Genomic DNA, 24756 nt, shown 5'->3' with positions numbered 1-24756 from the left:
GGCAAGAGGGAGACCTACCGATATTCTGCATATAATTATTTTAATGTTTTTCAGAGCGAGAGTATTGGGGCCTGATCTGTTCAATATATTTCTCAACTGATACAGCAGGTATAATCAGAGGCGTAGCGGGGGGGGGGGGGGGGGGGAAGGGGAGTACATATGTCCCCGGGCGCCAAGGTACAGGGGCGCCAAAATGAGGCTTACAACGTTACATTATAATAAGTAAACAAGGGTAATATTCAAAAATGTGATTAAACGGAGAGGGGGCTGGGGCGCCAATTTTATAGTTCGTCCCCGGGCGCAAAATATCATAGCTACGCCTCTGGGTATAATAGAGACCCCCCCCCCCCCCGAGTTTGCCACAGAGCGCTCGTGTAATATACGGTTTAATACAAAATACATGATTGTGGGCAGGAATATACAAAATTTGGTCGATATACATGATCGTTGGTATCTATTCAAACGAGGGCCATGAAATACATTAGCAAATTCCTACAGTATTTTAAGGCAGGCGATTACGAATTATTTAAACCACGTTTTTCATCTGTCACAGATTTTATAATCATTTTGAAGTGGCTGCTTTATCTCGAGGAAAACGAGCGGTAAGTGTTATACAAAACAAAATCTTAATAGCAATTTGATCACTTTTGCGTCATTTGACAGTAAGAATAGTAATAAATAGAGGATAATTTCTTTTCCTACGTTAGGCCTAATACCTGGTATGTTTTTTAGTGTGGTACACACACAAAAAACAACCCCAAAACAACACTAACAACATTTTAAAAAACCCACAAAAACGAGTGCCGTGCCGAAGCCACGTGCTAAAATGCTTTATTATCATTTTTTTTTATTTATAGCATCAATCACAAATTGAAATATATACAGTATTAGCGTTGGAAAAGAAAGTTTTCTTTTTGTTATATTTTTTTCTCACCCTAGCGAAACACTTTCTGCAAATGACCTTAATAAAGAAAAATAATAAATTAACCTAAACCACTTTGAATGTCGACCGTATCTTTTATTTACACGGCATCATGCGCGGAAGAAAATACCAACTGAACCGGGATTTCAGACAGCAGATGAATTGAAGTTGATTCATTGAACATCATTAGCAATTGTACAATCAAACAGATGCAACAATGAAAAGTGGAACTATGAAAAATCGAGAATGTTAGATTTGCGAAGGATTTATTCCGAATCATTGTCTGCTAATAGAGAATTCATGTCAGTTGCTGTGTCGGCGATGCCCACACAGCGCGCCGTCCAAATGTGAAGTTGCGTTTTGCTGACAGACATAACACTGTGCCATAATTTATCTGATGGCATGTAAAGAAGCTGCTTAAATTATAGTATTTAAAAGTTTCTTCATTTTGTAAGAGCTCAAGAAATTAATTCTGGTTTGAAAGACAAGATGACGGTAAAACTCAGAAGACGTAGCTGTACAGTACCGTTGGTGTTGGAGACGTCATAATAAAGGTAACTGCGTTAACTTGGCTTTTTGTTTGGTAATTTGTTGGATATTATCTTTTGCTGATCTTCTTTGAGCTTGGAGTAAATTTTACATTCTGAACATTTTTATTTGCACTTATCTGCTTAATATGTATTGCTGGGATATCATATAGAATATGAAGTCAGTATAATGGTACTATATTACATATTTGAATGATAAAAGACTGGTAAATGATATAATGATAAACTACAAAATAAATAATTTGCCCAATATCCCAAATATGTTAATTAAAACAAACATTGAATGTAAATTCAGATATAATGAGCAGTTGTAAGAAGTAAGAAATAACATTTTATCCATTGAACCTGTTATGTGTTATCATCATCAGTTTTAAAATAAACACATGGAGACAAGTTTGCTTAAATTCTAAAATTAACACACACACACACACACACACACACACACACACACATATGGTATTTTAATCTAATACAGAAATGGTGACATTGATATATGCAGACCAATAGTTTTTTTCTTCTACAGATATAAATTAAAAAGCCTAATTCTGAGAGTTTCACCTACAACATTCATGATGGGAAAGGGCCACTAATTAAGAGCTGACATATGTGGAAGAAAAATACCATCCATGTTGAAAAGGGCTAGAGGTAATGTGAGAAAACATAATTTATCAATCTTATTTAACATTATTGTTGATATTTTATCTCAACTGGTCAAAAGGCTAAGTGGGTTTATGTAATGGTCCAGAGTGTGTTATTTATTTCACATCCCCTTCTGTCTTTCAACAGTAAGAAATTAGTTACTTTGGAGTCCTTAGTTCTGATCAATTTGTTTATATAAAACTTGGTTTTGGGCTTAAATCAACATCTTGGATAAATCTAATAATGAGCAAAATCCAAGTATATACATGTGATCATGTATAAGATTAGTTGAGTTTTTTAACCAGCCTAAAAGCCATACTTCCACAATATAGGCTAAAATCATTAAGTTGTCCTTGAAGTTTGATGAGTGTTAACCATTAATAATAATAAGGTGATCTTTCATCTGAGTATGTTACCACCGCATGCAATATTTATACATGTAGTGCAGTTTTTACTAAACGTAGAATACATGCTTATATAAATGAGATCTAGATTGAAGAAGTGAAGATGCATACAAATACATGAGGTTATAACCACTACTGCTGATTCAAGTTTGATCATGCTTGGCCATTGGGCTTATAGAGTCAAGTTTCACAATGATGCTTATTATGAGTGTGATAAAGGTATGGTAGTGAAGTGACCTTGCATCTGATTGGCAGAGTTTCTTATGATTTGCACAACAGTGTTTATGATCCAATTTAGATCTGACTTGTTTAATTATTTGCTTGTATGTCTGAGGCTATAAGCAAAATCTATGCATATAATGTGGTGGTTCTACATCTCACTAGCCATTCTTGCTACTGCTCTTAAAACTATTTCTCATTAATTTCATCAGACTTGGTGAATAGATTTATCTCATCAAGATATAGCAAAAGAGCAATTTTGTAAAAAAAATATTCATTCATATTAAACTCAAATTCTGCATCTGATTGGTTGACCTTGCAAATACTATAAGGGCTCTATTTCTGACAAAAAGATTATTTTGATCTAATGTAGCAGAAATGCTTATATGATCAAAACATTGAACATATTTGATGACAAATAAGAAATAGTTTTTCATGCAAATTTGATAAACATTGATAAATCGGTTCATATCATTAAAAGCTTGGAAGAGTTTGATTACATGTGAGACCATCACATATTAATCATTCTTTATTTAGAGAATTATTTTTGTCAGGATTTAGTAAAATATGTAAAATCAATATGGACTGGTTTTGTTATATACAGCAACACTAGTTGTTTACTGAGTACTGAAGGAATTGGAGTAAGGCAAGGGTACATTGCAGTAGGTAACCTGGTTGACTTGATAACAGGATTTTAACACAAACATTTTTATCAGGAGTCTAGCATACTAACCATTGATTCACTGCAGATCCTGCCCCCATTAGTTACCTTTTAATACATAAAGCATTTGGGTTTTTTATGTCACAAATCCCATAGGGATTAAAATTAACATCATAGGTCTCACTGGATAGTTTCGTATTTTGACATCCCTCTAATTTTTAAGGTAGAAGGCATGAACCTAATTATCACAAGCCTAGCATTTATAAATTTACACATAAGCTAAATCTATAATGTGGTTCAGATTTACTTTGAGTTAGGCATGGAAATAGGTTGGCTTGTTGGTGACTGCCTGTCACAGTTAGATGAGCATTGGAGATCATATGCGTAACTTAGTCTGCAAATGAGCTGCCGACTTTTATTTGTGTCTGCTACAGAGGTAAATATAAAAAAATCTTGATGGTAGAGGGGTGATGAAAAGTATGCTAATTTGTTATAGTACTAGTGAACTTTATTCATGCATAAGGCACATACTGATTCTTTTAGTTGCCTTGTCACAGAAAAATATTGAAAATAGCTATTTCTAGTAAAAAATGAATGCAAAATGTACCTGCATCCTTTGACCCTACCAGAACCAAACTAAAAGCTCAAATTTGTGCAGCTGCTTTTGCTCATCACAAACATAATTGGGAGTATAACTGCTAACCCTACCCTCTAGCACACATTTCATTCATTCATTGGATTAAAGTCACGTGCACCTTTCGGTATGTGCGACTGTTTAGTTTGTACACGTTTGTGTACTTTTTGAATTTAGCGATTAACTTATACAATGCCCCCAAGCAAGCAAGCCGAAGCCCAGGTGCCCCAAAAGGTCCCGCCCAGGCTCTCATCGCTGCAACCTTCTCCATCGTTGTACTCCGTTGGTGGTCTGTTTCTGCATCCTGCATCTCCTTCCTCTCTCATTTCAGGCAGTAACCGAAGCACACCAGCAGCAGTATTATGAAATTTTCGTTGCAATCAATGCCCAGTTCCCTATATTTATTGGGCTATTCCTGTACTATCTTGCCAAACATGTGATTGTCACATACGCTTCAGATATTCCCGAGTTGTGAATTTTCCTATCTTTTGTAAGGTCTATTAAATTTTGTGTACTTTGCGTACTTGAATTTTCCGAAAATTTTTTCACATCTAGTAGGCTTTTAGTAGCCCTTTATTTTGTTTTGGAGATCTCAATTTGGTTAAGTATTTCGTACGTGTGGCTTTAAACCAATCAGTGTGTTTCAGGGCCAGTAAGTTGTTGGTCAAAAGAGGGCTTTCGTGGGTCAGAATGAAAGCCCTATGTGGTAAAATTTGTTTGTAAAAAAGAAAAAAAAAAAGAAAAGAAAAGAAAAAAAAGGTGGGTAGGGAGTGTGTATGCTATATTTGTGTGATGGCTATAGACATTTTTGTTCGTTTTTCTGCTTTTCCCACATATCCCGACAACACACATTCACGCTCACTTTCTCATTCACACTTATAAGTAGATGTGGGGGGGGGTGGCCTTATTTCTTTTGTTTGATTTCGGGAAGGCAATTCTTTTCATACTGGGGGGTGGGGGTGGTTTGATTATTTGAGGCATACTCTTTTCATTGTTTCTGCCTTCATTCCCCAAGGTCTGCAAGTGTCCTGTTCTTTCTTCTTTTACTGCCTTAGGACGTTTAACTTCATCCTGTGCCTTTTCCTGCTCTTCTTTATTTCAGCTCTTTCTGCCTTATCCCGTGTCCGTTTCTATTTTGGTCTTCTCGTCCTTTTGATACTGCCATGTTCGCCGTGAGATGTTTTCTTCGAGGGAGGTGGTTTGATTGCCTTTGTTTCCCTTCGCTTTGACCACTTGGCTATTTACCTGTTATTTTTGTTTAGCTTAGCTATTTGTGATTTATTTTAATGTATATTTTTTTTATTTTTATTTTTTTATATTTTTTTTATTTTTTTTTGATCCTACGGGACCTAGCATGCCGTTATAATTCCGAAACAGTGATTTTGTAATATTTTGTCCTTATCTGGTTTTTATTGTTCGGGTTATGATCGGCTGTGCCAGTCTGTGAACCCACGATACCGAGCTGGCCGTCACAATTCCCAAACAGTGATTTGTAATATTTTGACTGGTCTTTGATTTACTTTTTAATATTTTTATTTTTGTTTTTTGTTTTTTTTTTTTTTTTCCTTTTTTTCTTTTTTTTTTTTTTTTTTTTTTGAACCTACGGGGCCTAGCATGCCATTATAATTCCAAAACAGTGATTTTGTAATATTCGTCCTTATCTGGTTTTTATTGTTCGGGTTATGAGCGGCGGTGTCAGTCTGTGAACCCACTAGCCCGAGCCGGCCGTCACAATTCCCAAACAGTGATTTGTAATATTTTGATTGGTTTTTTTCTTTTTTGGTTCGATCTTTTAGGTTTATTGGTTTTAATTTCTTTACATGGTCTCTCTTTATACCCAACCCTTCATTCGGTTTAGATTTGTCCCCTTTTGCCTATTTTGTTAATGAATGTCATGATGTTATTATAGGTCATTCCTATGTTATTGTTTTTTGCCACAAGTAACTCCGGGTATGTCCACCGTTCTCCTATTTGTTCCTGTTGAGATTTTAGTTCGGCCCTTTCCTGGTTGTATTTGGGGCATATATTTATTAAGTGTGCGATTGTTTCTGGAGTTGGGCAGTAGGGGCAGTTTTCGGTTGGTCCCCTTTTTATGTGTTTCCCTGCGCATCCTGCCAATAGTGTTTTACCTGTTCTTATTCTATTTATTATTGTTATATCGTATGGATTTTTGAAGGTCGGACTTTCGACTTTTCTACTTACTTTTTTCATCATCGTGTGTATTAGACTGTTTGCATCCGATTTTTCCCATAGCTCTTGCCACATGTCATTGATCTTGTCCCATGTTATTGATTTCAGTGACGCTGTATGCTATATTTTGGGCTTTTGGTTCGTTTGTGGCGTTTTTTGCTTCTGCATCTGCTTTGTCATTGCCTGGGATTATGGATGTGAGAGGGTATCCATACGAATTCAACGTGTTTGTTGTTTTTTTCAATCTCTTTAAGTAGCGATCTTGCATGATTAATCATATTAGGTCTGCTCTTGGATTGGTCTGTTGCTAACGATTGTAGTACACTGTAAGAGTCGCTTAGAATGACTGCCTTAGTTGTGGGGTATGTTTTGACGTATGTTAATGCCATTAGTATTGCCATGAATTCTACCGTGTATATAGCGCATTGGTCTGGGAGTCTTTTTCCAACGGCGACATCTAATTTTGGGATCACTATCCCTGCTGCAGTTTTATTTGGATTTTTGGTTTTTGATCCATCTGCGAAGATTTGCGTGTATGTCTCGTATTTGTTGTCAATGTACGTTAGTATTGATGCTCTTAGTCCTATCGGGTCATTTTGTTTTTGTCCTAGTTTACGTAAGCTAAGATCTATTTGTGGTGTGGGACAGGTCCACGGGGGGTCTGGGTAGTACCTTATTTTTTCTGGGTTGATATTTGCGATTTGAAATTTCCTTTTTAATTCTATAATTATTTTCCCACTAGGTATTTTTTTATTTTTTCCTTTTGTATCGAATGGTTTGTCGCATGCTAAGAGGGCTTGTAGCGTGAGGTGGTTGGGTTGGTGTATTGATATTCGAGTCGAGTATCGCAGCATCAATTCCTTCCGCCTTAGGTCTAGCGGGGGTTCTCCTACTATTATTAAGATATCTTGTGTGGGGGTACCATTTAGGACGCCGGTGCATACCCTTAGCGCTTTTGATTGGACTGTGTCTAGTTTCTTTAGTAACGTGGCGTTCGCCGCTCCATATACCTGGCAACCGTAGTCCAATTTTGCTCTTATAAGTGCTTTATATAGGGTAACGAGTGTTTTTTGATCAACCCCCCAATTCACCCCTCTGAGGTTTCTGTGGAGGTTGATGTCTCGTTTGCACTTCGTTACGAGTTCTTGGATATGAGCTGCCCACGTGAGTTCGTGGTCGAATACCATATCTAGGAGTGTCGCTTGTTTTTCGAATTTGATGGGTACCCCCTTTAGGGTTAAGTTTGGAGTGGGTGGGGGGTGGCCACCTCCCGGATTGAAAACTATGCCTACTGTTTTTAGAGGTGACAATTTAAATCCCCATTTATCTGTCCAATTTCCTATATCGTTTAGTCCTTTTTGTAAGTGCTTGGTCGTTTCTCTGCTGGCTGGGTTGCCAGTTTTCCATACGGCGAATTGGGATAAGTCAAGGTGGTTGGGTTTTACCGCTGTTTCCAGGTCGTTTATCATTATATTAAATAAAGTTGGGCTGATTACGCTTCATTGTGGCGTGCCATTTTCCAGTTTGTATCGTTCGGAGTAGTCTTGTCCTAGTCTGACTTGTATCTTTCTATCGGTTAGGAAGTTAGCAATAAATTTGTATATATTGCCAGTTATTCTGTATGGTTTAAGTTTACTTATCAGTCCCTTAGTCCACATTAGATCATATGCTTTTTCCATGTCTAAGAAGATGGCTGTAACATATCTGGATTTTTAAAATTTTTCTCTAGATGCTAATTTGACAGCGGTTTCTAGTCTCATGAGTTGGTCTATTGTGCTTCGGTAGTTGCGAAACCCGCTCTGTGTATTAGCTAATAGTCCTTTGCTTTCTAAATGGTATTTCAGCCTGTTGTTTACCATAGTTTCCATTATTTTACATATATTGTCTGTTAGTGATATGGGCCTGTATGATTTTATATCGCTTGAGGGTTTTCCAGGCTTAAGAATCGGGACCACTACTGCCTTTTTCCATCTTATAGGTATGGTACCGGTTTCCCATATTTTATTAATGAGGTTAAGTGCAATTGTGACAAGTTTTTTGGGTAGGTTCTTGTACATTTCATACCCCAAAGTATCCTCCCCGGGGGATGTGGTCTTTTTGCCGGCGAGGGCCTTTCTCCATTCGGCTTCTGTAAACGGAAGGTTTAGTGGGCCGTCATTATTTCCTGCTTCCTTTATGTTGTCAGAGTTGCTTTCCTCAAATTGCCTTTTATGATTTTTAAACTTATCCTCTAAGTTGGTATTGCTACACATGTTGGCGAAATAGTTTGCGAATAATTCTGCCTTATGTTTGTTGTTTTGTCCAGGTATGTTGGGGGTTATTGATTTAGTTTTGCCTCTCATTTTTTTAATTCTTTGCCACACCTCCTTCGATTTTGTGTTAATATCTAGTTTTGAGCAGAATTCTCTCCATGAGTTTTGTTTAGCTATCATAATAGTTTGTTTGGCAGTTTTTTCCTTTTCCTTGTAGTAGTTAAAGTCCCTATTATTTTTAGTTCTTTTGAATTTGTTTAGAGCTCTTTTTTTCTCTTTAATTGCTATTTTACATTCATTATTCCACCAGGGCACCGTGGGTTTGGGTGCTACTCCTTTAGTTTTAGGAATTGTTTCTTGGGCCATTGTGTTAATGGTTTCTATTAATTTGTCATTAAAGGTGTCAATGTCCCGGTGATATATGGTTTCTGGGTCGATTGAGTCACCTATCTGTTTGAACCTAATCCAGTTGGCCTGTTCGTATTTCCATCTTGGTGTGAAGGACGCTTTATTTTGAGGTATTCTAATTTGTATTTCTATATTTATAAGGTAATGGTCACTTCCCATAGGGTCGCTTTCATCAACTTGCCAATCAGAAATGCCTGTTAATCTTGGTGTGCATAGAGATAGGTCTATTGCTGATGTGTGGCCTGTTCTGTCATCTATCCGGGTGTGCATTCCGTTGTTTAGAAAAACTAAGTTGCATTTTTGTGCCCATTTTTCAACAATTTTTCCTTTAATGTCCGTCTTTTGACTCCCCCATAGTTCATTGTGCGCATTGAAGTCCCCGCATATTACCACCCATTCTCCACAGTCTTTAATCATTTTGATTGTTTCGTCTGCACTTAAATTGCGCTGCTCATTTGTTTCATAGAGGTTAACGATTAGTACCTGCTTAGTTTGAGCGGTTATTTTGACTATCTGTATTTCGAAGTCATTGGGCGGTCTACTATCTGTTAATTTATGCATTTCTGATGTAATTCCATCTCTAACAAAGGTTGCTAACCCCCCTCCTCTTGCTGTGGGGGATCGATGCTTTAGGTATTTGGTGTTGTAGCCTATGATGTTTGGGATACGTGAGGTATCATTTAGGTGGGTTTCCTGTATGCATATAACATCTGGTTTTCTTTCCTGTTCAAGTATTTTGTTATTTAGTTGGTCAGCGTGGGCCCTAAGGCCGCATGCATTCCATTGCCATATTTTGATTTCTGCTCTGGAATCCATCTCTAGTGCAAAAAGTCTTAATAGTTTGTTTAATTTACTGTTGTTTTCGTTTTATGCGTGTTTCCTACCAGTGAGGGTGCTACCTATTTATTTTGTTTTTGGTATCCTGATTTTTGTTTTGGCCTGCTTATAGTTTACCCCATGGGAGATCATATATTCGACTATTAGGGCTTCTCTAAGAGCCCTGGGGCATTCTGCGTGGTTTGGTTTGTGGTTACCACTACAGTTAGCGCAGTGCTGATTGGTGGCGCTACATGTTTTCCGGTCTGGGTGGTGAAGACCACATTGATTGCACCGGAATAGGTTTCCGCAACTCTTAGAGTAATGCCCCCAATTTTTGCAGTTGCCACAGAACCGTGGTTTGTTTTTGAAAGCAAAAATTTTTTAGCCTCGAGTTTTTCGGCTATTTTGATAGTTTCTGGGGTGGCGCCCTTAAAAAAGAGTACCACTGCAGTGCTATCCTTTCCCCTTCTTGTTTTTAGGCGGATTGCTTTCTCTACTTCCTGTCCTTTACTCCTTATGTAGTCTACTATTTCATTGGTTTTATTTTGAGTTGATACGTATATGACTCCTTTGTTGTGTGTTTTTGGGGGGTTTGGGTCTATGTGTTGTTTTGTTCTGTTGTGTCTAGTGACCTGAACATTTATTTGGCCTATTCTTTCAATTTCCATATATTTGGCAATCTGTTGTTCAGTGGTGCATTTGATTATCAGCAAGTCGTCTCTAGTGCTTTTAAGCGTGAATTCTCCTTGGTGATGTTTGTTCAATTGCCATGCTATGGTTTTAAAGGCTAACTTCGTTATTTTGGAATTTACTCCCTTGATGAAGAGAGTCAGTTCAGCGGGGTGTTTCTTGTTTTGGATATTTTGCAGACTGGTCTTTTTTCCCCTGGTGTTTGTCTCTTTAGCTGACTTTGTTTCCATAACCGGCTTGCTGGGTCTTGTATTCTGACAGTTAGTGTGTTCCTTATTCTTTCTAACTGGTATTTGGGATTTGGTTTTCCTATTATTCTTACCTTTTGTTGAGTCGTGTGTGACTGCTTTATTTGTGGTAGGGTGAGGGCGTTCTGTTTCATCTAGTAGGTTCTCAGTTTGAGTCCCCTGGCTGCTAGTGTTTTTAACCAGCGTGGTCTGGGTTGTTTTTGTGCTTGTTGAGTATTGTTCCTCAGTTTGGGTACTCATGTCGGATGTAGTTTTGCGGTTACTCGGTAGATTGTCCACATTCTCGTTTACGCTTGGTGACAGGTAGAGTCTACTCATCGAGTCAGTTGGGGTCGAGTTGAAAATTGGCGTTAAGAACTGTATCTGTCGTTTTTCTCTTAGGGGGGATGAGACTGCTTCGGAGTAAGTTTGCCTTAGTTTATCTGCCTTTAGGTTGACCAGGCAGCTGAGATAACTATTTGATGATGTGACATTAATTTTGTTGTTATCCATCTTGAGTTTCTTTATTTGATGTAAGGTATATATGACGGGATATTTCTTTAGTTTTAATCCTGGGTTTGTTTTGATTTCTTGCAATTTATTTGAGTTTAATTCTAGCTTAAAGCTATCTGTCTTAACTATACTTTATTCTACTTAGTACTATGAAAAAGCAACAGCTGTAAGGGGATATGCAAATAGCTTTTATTCTGATTTGTGTAATTAATTATTATATTACTATTATCCAATTTAAACTTATTGAAAATTATTTTCTAGCCAAATGGTCAAAGTAAAAGGTTTTACTTACCCCGATCCAATTTTCTTTTTAAGATCTTTAGAGTTTTTAAATACAGCCTTCTAATTATACAAGTTTCATTACATTGGTCAATAATTAGTCACATGTGATGACACTTGTAACTAATCAAACCACAGCAACTGAGAGCAGACTAAGCACTGATATTTATATGGTACAGTGGCAATATACAGTCTGTCTGCCGCAACACATGAAACAAACTGGACAAATCTGAAAGCCTTGAATTTGACTTCATTTATCTGTATGGTAGAACAGAACCTGAGTTGAAAAGCTTTTAAAGAAAGACCTTGATATCAAACCTAATAATAACTGCAGGAGTTATATTATGGATAATTAACCATTCTCTCAGTTTCAAACTGGGCATTCCATCCCATGGGGTTCTAAATGTAAACCAAGTGTAACTGATATCCTAATGAACTGTAAAGACCATAGCAGCACAACAGCAGGGGACCAGGTATGTCCAGATCCAGAAATCACAGACCAGTTTCAAACTGATGATGAACCACATAAAAATTACACATCTGCTAGAACTTATGTTATGAAGATAACTTAAATTGCATTATTATTAATCCTTCTCCTCACATTCATCATAATTGAGATGCATCATATATGTTTTATTGTAAAATAGTTTATGCAACATAATTCAGTGAAGACCTTTGCTGCCAATTTACCAGTGAACCATTTGTTTCAATGAACATATTTTATGTTGTAACAAGGAGCATCATTTAAACATTATGATACACTTATCATACCTGTATATGAAATCTTAATACTAACACTTATACTTGCAATACTACTACTAATAAAAACACCTGCATTGATAATTTGATTATGTTCAATTGGACTTGTATCTAAATGATCACCAGCTGTATGAAAAGACATATTTTAATATATAGATATTGGATGGAATACTAGTTACCACAATTGAATAGTCATATGATAAATGATATATTATTTTAAACAATTTATATTTGCAGTGAAACATACTTTTACATTATTTTCACTTAAATTTCATTTATAGAGCAGTATACTCTGCATTCATTAAATTACTGAAATGGTTATAATACAACAACAAATACTGCAACTTCCAGAATCACAAAAATCAAAAGATATAAACAAAAACTTCCCTACATGTATCAACAGTTGTCACTTAATAGACAGAACTCTGAAGATTTAGAATAGGATGTTAACAAATTAGGTATTCAAGTTAAAAAGAAAAAAATACCAAGTAAGCTTACTACCAAAAAATCAAACAATAACAGTGAATTTTAGTACATTCCCAGGAAACAGAATATATGATTTTTCTTAACTTGATCTGATACATCTTAAATCTATAGAAAATGATTCATATTGTATGACTAAAATATTATGTAAACAAAAATTCCATCACTTTTTTCAGATGCAACATGCATACCCCAACCCATCCTTCTTGATCATAAAGTATACCAGCATTCCACTATAAGATGGGGAGCTGTAGTGGCTCAGTGGTTAGCTTTCTGGACCTGTGAAATAAGGTAGGTTCAAATTCTACCATCAGACCAACCTGGGTTAGCTACCATGGTGTGTCCTTGGGCAAGGCACTATACTTAAAGTGCCTTGGCACTAAATAACTTACTTGTGTTGGTTTACCATAAAAGGCCAAACCAAACACAAAAAAACAACAACTTTAAAATATGAGTTTTGTCAATACTAAGTAATTGAAAATCATACTGAAGAAATGTTTTTGTTAATACAGATTAATGGATCTAAAAAATCTCTTTCTTCTGCAGGAGTTTAAAACGTTAAATTAAAAAGGTCATGGTACACATTGCTTTGTTCGTACACATCAGGCTCCGTAACCCATATCCAACTAAAAATTTTAGTAGAGTCTGAATAAAACATATTTTAATCTGGATGATAATATTCTTTCTCCATTCATATATTACACCACCAAGATTGATCCAAATAAGATTACATTTTACTATAACACTGAGGATGAGTATGCCTCTTAACAACTTACAAATGTGGAGAGAATGGAGTTAAACTGAACTTTGATTTCTTTTCAACCATAGCACAAGATGATCATTTATTATGAAAAAACCTGAATAAAGTTGGAGTTCATAACCATGACAGTCTTGATACAATATAAATTCAATATATTATTGTTGTCTTGAGGTATAGTTCTGTATATTACAATCTCACACAAGATCAGGGTATATTTTAGTACCATACAGTTAATTCGGGATTGTATTAATACCTATTCTGGTGAATGAACATTAAATAAGATTTACTATTTTGGAACCAGTTGCAATAAAGTTTACTAAACAAGAGAAAATATGACTTTACTATAATATCTAAAATGTAAAATCTGCAAACAGAATACTTGCTTGACTTTACACTTCAACTATATCATAATATTTATTTGAAATGAATTTATACAAATGGCATTAAATTTGGTTTCAGGCTGGTAATGACAATGGTAGTAGTGAATAGGGACGGTCTAGGGACTAGGGAACTTCCATGTTAAAAAGGGTATATCCACTCTGGGGACTATGTAATTTAACATGGGAGAAAAAAAAAAATATCCATTCTAGGGACAAGGGGAATTTAACATGGGAGAAAGAAAAAAAACTATTCACTCTAGGGACAAGGGAAATTGAACATGGGGAATAAATCGTGGGACTGTCTTGGGACTAGGGGAAATGGAACAGGGTCGGGACCCTATTTTAATAAGGTCCCGACCTGATGGGTCTATGAAAATGGAACAGGCGAAAATTGAAACAGGGAGGGGTCTCTATTTTTTTATTATTTTTTTAAACAAAAAAATAAAAAAAGGGGTAGGCAATTGAAAGTCAAGATCTTTTCGAGAGATAGGAATGGCCCTGAAAAGGGCCTTTGGTTTTATGTTAATATACCCTTAACATAAAGGGCATCTGTGACATCTTCTTCTTGACCTTAGGCTGTGCCTGACTGCAGGACCATAGATTAAGACTCTTTTGAGGCATCCTTGATGCTCCACATAAGATTCTTCGCATCCACAGGCTGGTGTCTGTCCTGTGGATAACTGTCCAGTTGGATCGGACATACATTGATATGTCCGTCCGGAACATCATCGAAGACACAAGCGTTGAAGATTGTACATCGGTCCACATGTTGGGGTGCTGAGTAACAGGTGAAGGAATGCAGTGAACTGTACTTATTTATAGGGGGAGGAAGGATTGAAACGGATTGAGTTTGTTGACCAATCCAAACACGCGTTACAAAATTCAGTCAGCCCACGTCCAATCCGAAGAGAGCAGTCTGTGACGTCACATAGTCTATATAGATTCGCTAGCGCCTGTGCGTAGTCAATCTAAGCGACAGTTTTTCAACATGACGGAAACTCAGAAAACGATCAGTTTGGGTGCACTGATGGTGGAGACTACCCAAGGGAACCCAGACTTACTTTCAGAAGAGGTGAATTGGGATTTTGTGGATTTTTTTACCTTGCAAGAATTTGTTCCTGAACCTTCGTCACCTTCTCCTTCATTACCGCACATGGAAAATTTTAGACAGAGACAGAAAGAAGAATTGGAGAAATTTATACAACAGCAAAAGGAAGCGGAACAAGCTTTTCTCCTACAGCAACAGCAGCAAGAAGAAGAGGTAAGAAAAAAACAAGAAGAAGAAGACGCAGCAGCAAAGAAACAAGGGTGTCAAAATCAAACGGTCACGGTACTGTTAGACATTTTAGTTAAGAAGTCTGAAACAGATGTATCAGACTTCTTTATTACGGCCGAAGAGAATACGACCTTCCCAAGCTAAACACTCCAACCCTGTGACTACGCCTACTGCACCATCCTTAGTGATTTCAACGAAATCATCATCAACAGTACGCAGTCCAGAAGTAGGCCTTGGCCATGGCAAAGGCTAAAGACAGTTAAAGTTGATTGTTTAAACTCACCCCTTACACCAAAAAAGGCCCTTTTCAGGGCCATCCACGTCTCTCGAAAAGAGATAGGCTTTCAATTGCCAATAACTAAAAAAAAACATTTTACCCAATAGTACCTGTCTGTGTATGAGTGTGCGTGAGTGTAGGTTCTTATTTTAAAATCAAAACCCAAAGACACTTACCTTTTATAATTAATTTATTCTTTTATAAATATTTACAATTCACAATTCACAACAGAGCACTTTAAAAAGTTCATAGACTTATTCTGTCTCATTGTTCACTCTCTGTTTTTTTAATTTCTTCACCGTCATAGTCTTTTCCTCCTCTTCCTCCTCACTTTCTTCCCTTCTTTTCTTCTCCTGTTTCTTTTTCTTCACCTGTCTGTTTTCTTCCTCTTCTTCTTCCTCTTCCTCTGAAGAATCCCTCTCTTCTTCTGACTCCTCTTGTTTCTTTTTTGGGCAGTCTGGTGACCAATGTCCTTTTTCTTGACAATAATAACAGGTATCTTGACTTTTGTCTCTTCTAACCCCTTTTTTTTCTTTTTTGACGGTCTGGACACTCTGAAGACCAATGCCCTTTCTTCTGACAGATATAGCAAGTATCTTGACTTTTATCTTGAAAGGAAGGAGAGTAGTCCCTCGGCTGGTCTGAAGAGAATTTTCTAATGACCCCTCGCAAAGCTCTGATGAAACGTTCAATCTTGGTAGTCTCTTCCATTGTTGTGCTCAGTTTGAGAGTGAAATGAATAGTGAAAGGACAAGACACATACCCTTTATATACGCTAGTCTGCTATGACTATAAATTAATCCATGGTGTTTAAACTTTAGTCATTTGACTTTTTGCTATCGAGATGAAATGATCCAATTCATTTGAGAAGAAAGAAGAAGAAAGTAAGAGGCAGAAACGTGATCTATCGCCTCGTACTAGGGCTGAAGTCTTGGCACAAATTCATGCCAGTTATTTTGAAGAGGACATGAGTGAACCAGAATCCAAACCCTCTAAACAAAGTTTACCACCCTTAGTCAACCCTGAAAAGTACTATGACATTCGAGAGACGGAAAAGCGTCCCTCTAGAAAATTTAGAACTACGGCTTACAAATACACAGTGAAGTTTAAAGATTTCAAGTCTGAAGTACTGTTAGAGAAAGCAAAAGGGTTCATCACCGACATGTGGGATTCTTTGCTCACCACACTCAAGCGACAATGTCAACCCAAAGAAGATGATCGCTTGAGACTTTCCATACAACATGACGGCTTGAAATCCCCTGTTTGGATCGAGTTTAGCAGCCCTGCAGAATTGACCACTTCCAAAGTCATGGACAAGATTCAACACGTGCAACAATCTAATGACCAGTTTGACATCACCGATGGAAAAGCCACACTGGACATGACCCACGTCTCTCCTCCTCAAGGGACCGGACAATGCAGAAAGACCTTATTGGTCAACAACCTTCGCATTACCAAAACAAGTCTTGTCCAAATTAACAATTTTCAAGACCACATGTGTTTAGCCCGAGCCATCGTGGTGGGATGAACCTATGCCGACAAGAACGACACGGTAGAATGGAAAAGAGCCTGGGAGAACATTCGAAAATCGAACCGAGCCAAACAACGAAATGAAGCAGAACTTCTGTTACAACAAGCATGCCTGTCCAAAGACACATCCTGTGGCATTCCTGAGATGCAAAAATTGCAAGATGCCCTAGCTCCACGATACACCTTGAAAGTGCACCCTCAAGAAGTGCGCGGGTCTCTGTTGTTTCGAGGGAAAGACTTTAAGGATGGAAAATACATTCACCTCTATCATCACGATGACCATTTCGATACCATTACCACTATCACTGGATTCCTGGGATACAAATATTACTGTGAGAAATGTGACTTATGATGGTTATAATAATCGAGAGCAACACAAACATTGTGGATCGAAATGCTCAGGATGTTTGGCCTCTCAACCCTGTCTGAGCGAAGGGCAAGAACCAGTGCATTGTCCTGCTTGTCTGCGCACATTTGTCAGCCCTGCCTGTTACCAACAACATCTGAAGATGCAAGGTTCACAGAAGAAATGTGCTTGTCAACTCCTGAGATTGTGCCCAATGTGTGGACAAGGTCTATGTATCAACAGTACCAAGGCACACGTATGTTCAGGAAAGAAAAAATGTCACATTTGTCACTGCATTGTGGACTTGGAACACCAATGCTACATACAAAAATACCAATCCCAACCAGAGAAAGAGGATGGTCACAAGAAGAAGAAAGGCAATTTCATCTTTTTCGATTTCGAATGCATGCAAGAGATCAGTATTCACATTCCTAATTTCTGCGTGGCTCATCGAGCGTGCGAGAAGTGATTCAAGAACCTATCTTGAGTTATTGCCCTCACTGCAGTAAGATTCCTGGAGGGCATGAAAAAATCTTTCAAGGACCGAACACACTAGCCGATTTCACACAATGGGTCTTAGACCCCATCGACAAGACGTGGAGCCAAGAGGACATCGAACATTATTATGGAGATTGTCATTGTCATGCCACGGTGATGGCTCACAATTTCTCCGGATATGATGGACAGTTTCTTTTGAGATGTTATATGGAACGTCGCATCGAGCGTCCTAAAATCACTTTGAACGGAGCCAAAATCATTTTCATGAAAGTGGGACAAGTGCAGTTTAAAGATTCGATGAGCTACTTAGCCATGCCTTTGAGTCGAATGCCTAAAATGTTTGGAATGACAGAAATGGCTAAAGGGTACTTTCCACACTTTTTCAATACAGAAGCCAATCAACACGCCGTTCTACCCCATTTGCCTCAGGCTCACTATTACGACCCTGACAACATGCGTACCGAACGAGAAACTTTCTACGCTTGGTACCAGGCTCACGCCTCCGACCCTTTCGACTTTCAGGAAGAAATGCTAAAGTATCGTCGTTCCGACATGGACATTTTACGGCGATGCTGTGGAAAATTTCGAGAACTGTTCATGGAACACGGAGGGGTTGATCATTTAAAAGAGGCTTGCACCATTGCCAAAGCGTGTTCCTTAGTCTACCGACAACGATTCATGCTTGAAAACACTGTGGCTGTCATCAGTCCTCAAACGACCAACTATGTCAAACGTCAATACTCGGTCAAAGCCCCATGCTGGTTGCATTACTTGTGCGACAAGGAAGACAAATGGATTCAGCATGCCCGCAACGGACAGGGCGAAAGATCATCGGAATGCATTCGGTCAATGGCTGGGACTTAGAAAACCCCAAGATCATGTACGAGTTTAACGGTTGCTTATTTCACGGATGTCCCGTCTGTTACCCTGACCGCGGCACTAAAAATCAGTTCTTACAACGAACCATGGAAGACTTGTACCAGGCCATTTGTCAGCCACGCCTAAAGTTAGAACAGGAAGGATACCAAGTGGTGGAAATGTGGGAACACAAATACAATCACCGTTTGAACACCGATCCCGAGTTTAAACGCCTCATGGAAAGTTACCAGTTCATGGACCCCCTGAACCCAAGTAATAGTTTGTACGGAGGAAGGACCAATGCCACCTGTTTGCTGTACCAAGCTGACGAAGAGAAAGGAGAAGAAATCATATACTTGGACGTGTGTTCACTGTATCCCTACGTGTGCAAATATTGTTGCTTTCCTGCAGGGCACCCACAATTGTTCACCGAACACATCGACCTAAAAAACATTCGACAATACGAAGGCTTGATCAAGTGCAAAGTTTTGCCTCCCACGAACCTATACCATCCCGTCTTACCTCGCCATTGCCAAAGCAAACTTATGTTTCCTTTGTGCCGTACTTGTGCTGAAACGTGCAACCAAGATCAACCTTGTCATCACACCCAGGAAGAACGGGCCTTGACGGGGACATGGGTCAGCGTAGAATTGTTCGAAGCTCTGAACATGGGATACCAACTGTTAGAAGTGTACGAAATTTGCCACTTTCCCAAGACACAATAATTCCACAAGGGTGACCCCACGCAGAAAGGCATTTTCGCAGACTACGTGGATGCCTTTTTGAAAATGAGCAAGAAGCCAGTGGCTATCTGTCCTGGTGTCACACTCCCGAAGACCAAAAGACATTCAGAGAGAAATTCTGGGCACAAGAAGGCATTACTTCAGATCACATTGAGAAAAACGAAGGCAGGCGATCGTTTGCCAAAGTGATGTTAAATTGCTTGTGGGGTAAAATGGCACAATGACCGTGTTTACCCAAGACGGAGTATTTGACCGAACCTTCCCGCTACTTTCAGATGATTCACGACAAAGCCAAATTCATGAAACACGTGGACGTCGTTCGTGAGGATTTGATCTTGGTGAATTACGAAGAAGATCTGAACTTTGTAGAAGATGACCCCTTTGGAAATGTCATCATTGCAGCTTACATGACAGCTCATGCTCGCTTAAAATTGTACGAAGCTTTAGAACTGTTAGGGGAACGTGTCTTGTACTTTGACATGGACAGTTGCATTTATATCGATCACCCGAGTCAACAGCACCCTGACATCGAAGGAGACCGTTTAGGAGCCTGGACAGACAAGCACCCCGATGACAAGATTCTAAGTTTCGTTAGTGGTGGTCCCAAAAATTACGGCTACGAATACTGGGCCAAACAAGGAGAAGTGCACACGAAGTGTAAAGTGAAAGGACTTACTCTGAATTATCGTACCAGTCGAGTGGTCAACTTTGGCATATTGAAAGAAGCCTTGCAGTCTAGAGATAGTGACCACCTATCAACCCAACAAGATTGTACGTTTACCCACACACCACATCGTCAGTCGACCCTTGGAAAAAGTCTATCAAATCGTGTAGCAGAAGCGAGTGCGGCTTCCCACCCACTTTACTTTGCCGTATGGACATGTCGGTATAAAACATTGGTTGTAAGAGGATAGCCACCCACCAGAAGGATGACTTCGCCGCAGCAAGAATCGAGTGAGAAATCCAGTGAGAACTCCAAGTTCAAACCCTACCATTTTCCAGTCTTCTTACCCGACTATTGTGATTGTGCCCGTCGATTGGACATGTTTCAAAAATGGCCTACGGATAGGGAAGGATTACCTTCTTCGTATGTTTTAGCTAGAACAGGATTTGTCTACTTCGGACCCGAGTCAGGATTGGGATACGAAGTACAGTGTTTCGCTTGCGGACTGAAGTTACGAATGGATCTATGTATCTACAAAGATTCAGCTATTCTGGAACATACTCGATGGTCTCCGCACTGCCCTTACCTTTCAATGGCCTTTCCACCCATTAAACTACGGTACAATTATGACGGTACCTTAGAGACGGTACCTTCCAAAACTAGACGTAAACACATTGCATCCTATTTCATTGTTGTTTCTTTTCCACATAATAGCTTATTTTTTATAAAATGTTAAACTTTACTAATCTTTTTTCAAGATCACTTTAGTTTGCAAAAATACATCTTGTCATTTATTGGCATTCTACATTGAATTTTGTAAACTAGCTATAAACCTGACCTAATTACTCAACTTAACTGCTGACAGAAACAGTCTACAGTAAATGTATTTCATTTCTATAGCTCGATGGATAAACATTACATCTTTTAAAGCTGTGCACAGAATAGGCCGACATATCACGAGTCAGGAAAACATGGGGGTGGTATCCCCTGTGTCCAAAATTAATATCATTTTGAATAGAATATTCTAGTGACAATTGCCTCTTTTCAAATGGTAAGCATTGGCTTTTTTTTATTTTCATCAATCTGTCAAATTCGGTATGCATTTTGCTTTAATATTTGAGATGGAAACCTTAGGTGCATAGAAATGTCAGACAGCATTGTACATCATGGATGGTGTCCAACATACTTTTATGATCATAAAACAAAATCCCATTTTTTAGTTATGGCCACTGATTTAAAAAATATTCATCCAAGCTAAATATAATAATAATAATAATGAGGACTTTGTATAGCGCCTAATCTTTAGAAGCTCTAAGCGCTTTGCAACATTAGACAACATAAAAACATACACAATGATATGATTACAAAAACAAACACCATGAAATTAGAAAACATAAAAAACATGCTGAGAATATTTAAGGTAGTTAACATTATTAAGTCATTAAGTTTGTTTTTGTAGTCAGAATAAGTAGTTTTGAGAGCACTCTTGAATGGGATCACTGCGTCTTTGTGTCTAAGTTCAGTGGGCAATTCATTCCATGTTGCTGGGCCCTGGTATGCAAAAGAATGCTGTCCATGTGACTTTGTTTTCATAGTGAGAATAATGAGTATATGATTGTCGGAAGAGGAGTGTAAGTATCTTGCTTGTGTGTACACATAGGTGAGGTCGGATAGGTATGTTGGACTAGAGTCTGTCAGTGAAACGTAGCACAGAGAACTAATGTTGTGTTTGATTCTGGATCGAATGGATAGCCAGTGTTGGGTACAGAGCAGCGGGGAGGTGTGCTCTGATTGTGGTACTCTAAGTATGATCCAAGCAGCTATGTTTTGAACTTTTTGAAGTCTCTGCAGTAGATATTAAGATGAACCAGACAGAATTGAGTTACCATAGTCCAGTCTTGAAAGTAGTAATGAACACACAAGTGTTTTAGTGGCATCAACTGAAAGATATCTGAGAATGGAGCTGATGCGTCTCAGCTCAAGATACGCAGCCTTGCATATGTTCATGACATGTTGGTGCAATGTGAGAGTACTGTCCAGAGTAACACCTAGGTTTTGTACTGATTGTGTGAATTTAATGTTGGTGTTGCTGATATTTATTGTGTGAGGTAAAGGATGTGAATGAGAAAGTCTTTGATAAGTAAGTATGGCTTGATTTAAATTGTGTTTTTCATGTGACTTGCCAGAGATTTTTAAATGAATTGATAAAGTAACTTGAGACACATTTCAAAGTACATGTTTTAAAAATATTCCATTGATTATTGCTGGCATTTAGAAAAATGCAATGCATCCTTTGTTGTGAAACTTATTTTAAAACATTGTATTACTCATGCAGAAGCCTGCTTGAAAACTAATGGCAAAGCAAAGGCAAATGGAATGGAAGAGACCATATCAGAGACCCTCAAATATGCACCCAACCAACGCAGAATGATAAAAAACAAGGTAATCCAAATGACTCTTATTTCATCAATATTGGATTCAGTTTCGTCTTTTAAAGCATAGTATTTGCAAAGCGGATGCATTTCTAAACTGATAACAAAATCAGCTTATCCTATTGCCCAGGACTATCAGAGCTAGAGTCCAGCTAACTACAATATGCATATATCTTGTCTGATCGGACAAGTGCCTCCATTTGGAATTTTTATTCACATGAAATATTTGGATGAAATAAATTCATCTTTGTGCAAATTGATTGCACCATCCACTTGCCAGAAATGACAAGTAAGTGCAAAGTTATCTTGTATCATGGCTTAACGATAGTAAGGGAAGCACAAGTGCAGTGAAGAAAATTTCATACATTTTTATAATGCTGATTAACATGACTTCTGCATATGTAACTAGTGCTGAGATGATATGACTTTATTTAAGCATTACAATTTTGTTTTAATTTGCAGGTGCCTGAGCAGAAGAAGTAATAGATAAACTTTACAGTGGAGTTGGAGACTGATTCTGATTCATAATCTTAATTAAATCTAGAAAATAAACATTAAAGTCATATTAAAATATCTGTTGTATTGTTTCCTTCTTTCATTTTTCTCTTAAAAACGAATGTCTGAACCTTTAGTCTGTAAATTCAGTGGATTCCTTATCAGCCCATCTACTTTTACTTTACACCATGCTACTTTAAAAAAAAAATGAATTATCCCCATTGGGGTAGGTCCCCCCAACCCCCCACCCTACTTTGTCAACTTACCTGCCACATTTAAATCTAATGGAAGGCCCTGCTGTAAAGCCTGTTAGTAAAACTACCCAACAAGAGGATTTCATACATTTGCAACTCCTAGATGGATGGTAATGTTTTCATTTTTGTAATGTAGATTTGGACATTCTTGCCACCAGTATGGAATATGTGTTTCAGAAACACAAGCAGCTTTCATCAGATTTGCATATAGGTTTTATATGTTGTGAGTATGTTGTAGGAAGTTTTTTTAAATAACATCATATGAGATGATGCCAGTGGAAATGGCAGAAAAGTGTCTGTATTGTTCACCAACTACACCTTGTTCTTACAAAATGTGGCTGTTACACATTCCCATGATGATGTCACTGACAGCCATCAGTGAGGAATGCCCCAACAAGCATAATACAAATTGCTTCCATTGTAATTGTTACAATTCCATTCTGACCACTCCGGTGTCCTAGTGGTTAGAGCGTCCGCCTCAGAAGCGGGAGGTCATGGGTTCAAACCCCAGCCAAGTCATACCAAAGACTTACAAAAATGGTATTAACAGCTACCTCGCTAGACGCTCAGCATTAAGAGGTTAGTGTTAGGACTGATCGGCCTGGTGTCAGGATAATGTGACTGGGTGCAACATCATACTACATGTTTGCAGCATGATGCCCCAGTGCTATACATCACTATAAACTGCCACACTGCAGACATCGTAGCAATATGACTGAAAAATTATTCAAGCTACGTTAAAAATCCAATCACACACACACAATTCCATTCTACGATCCAGAACCAACACTAATTCCGTACTACAGTTCTTGCATTTCAATCCAATTTTGCTTTTGAAATGTAGTGCCACTCAATTCATAATGAACCCATTCATTTCAAACACTCGCAAATACTTATTATTCCTGTCTACAACTGAAAAATATCTATATAAAAAAATGTGTAACTGTGTTTTATGCAAGGGCATGGAGATGCACAAAAACTTGCACCTGAAGCTTGAATAAAACCCCGACTGTGGATAAGACTTTACCCATCGATTACCCCAGCTTGGGGATAAATTCCGACCGTGGCGATTTATTATATATCCTATGACTGCTCCAGCTTGAGGGCAAAATCCAAGCACATCCCTAAAAAGATAACAAATATAGCGGCTCTTTACCTTCTGTAAATGCCACTTGAGCTTCCTGATGCTGTTGTATCTGCCATTTGACAGAATCACGAATGTGGATATATTTCTTAATTGCCTCTAGTTGTTGAGCTAGTTTAGCTGTATGAAATTCCTTTGTGCAGACTCACTCATTATTAATATTACAACAGTGATTTAATTACACATCACCTGTCAGCACACCGATGATAAGTCAGTTATTTTATAACACACCAACAAGCTTGCCCCTTGCACCCCCCCCCCTTTTTTTTTTATTTGGGCACCTGTGGACATGAATCTGCAAGGCTCAAATTGTCATTTTTAATATAAGATCTCAACATTTTTAAGGCCTTAATTTTAAAGACATCCTTAAAACCCCCAAAAGGTTATCAACTGGATCACCAGCCTTCGTTTAGAGTAACAGCAAGTATATATATATATTTAGGTCTAAGGAA

General features: G+C 38.1%; 1 long non-coding RNA gene across 1 annotated transcript; it reads left to right on the top strand.

Annotated features, from left to right (window-relative positions):
- Window positions 1-813: 813 nt before the first annotated feature.
- On the top strand, window positions 814-22984 carry LOC149794768 (uncharacterized). Its single transcript, XR_016422060.1, has 5 exons — window positions 814-1476; window positions 1994-2115; window positions 12824-12938; window positions 22315-22421; window positions 22874-22984. It is a non-coding gene; the product is annotated as an uncharacterized LOC149794768 (long non-coding RNA).
- The last annotated feature ends 1772 nt before the right edge of the window (window positions 22985-24756 follow it).

This window comes from Sinohyriopsis cumingii, chromosome 7 (assembly GCF_028554795.1).
Source record: "Sinohyriopsis cumingii isolate HCF-2022 chromosome 7, ASM2855479v2, whole genome shotgun sequence".
Classification (NCBI taxonomy): domain Eukaryota; kingdom Metazoa; phylum Mollusca; class Bivalvia; order Unionida; family Unionidae; genus Sinohyriopsis; species Sinohyriopsis cumingii.
This window is presented reverse-complemented; position numbering and strand designations above follow the sequence as displayed.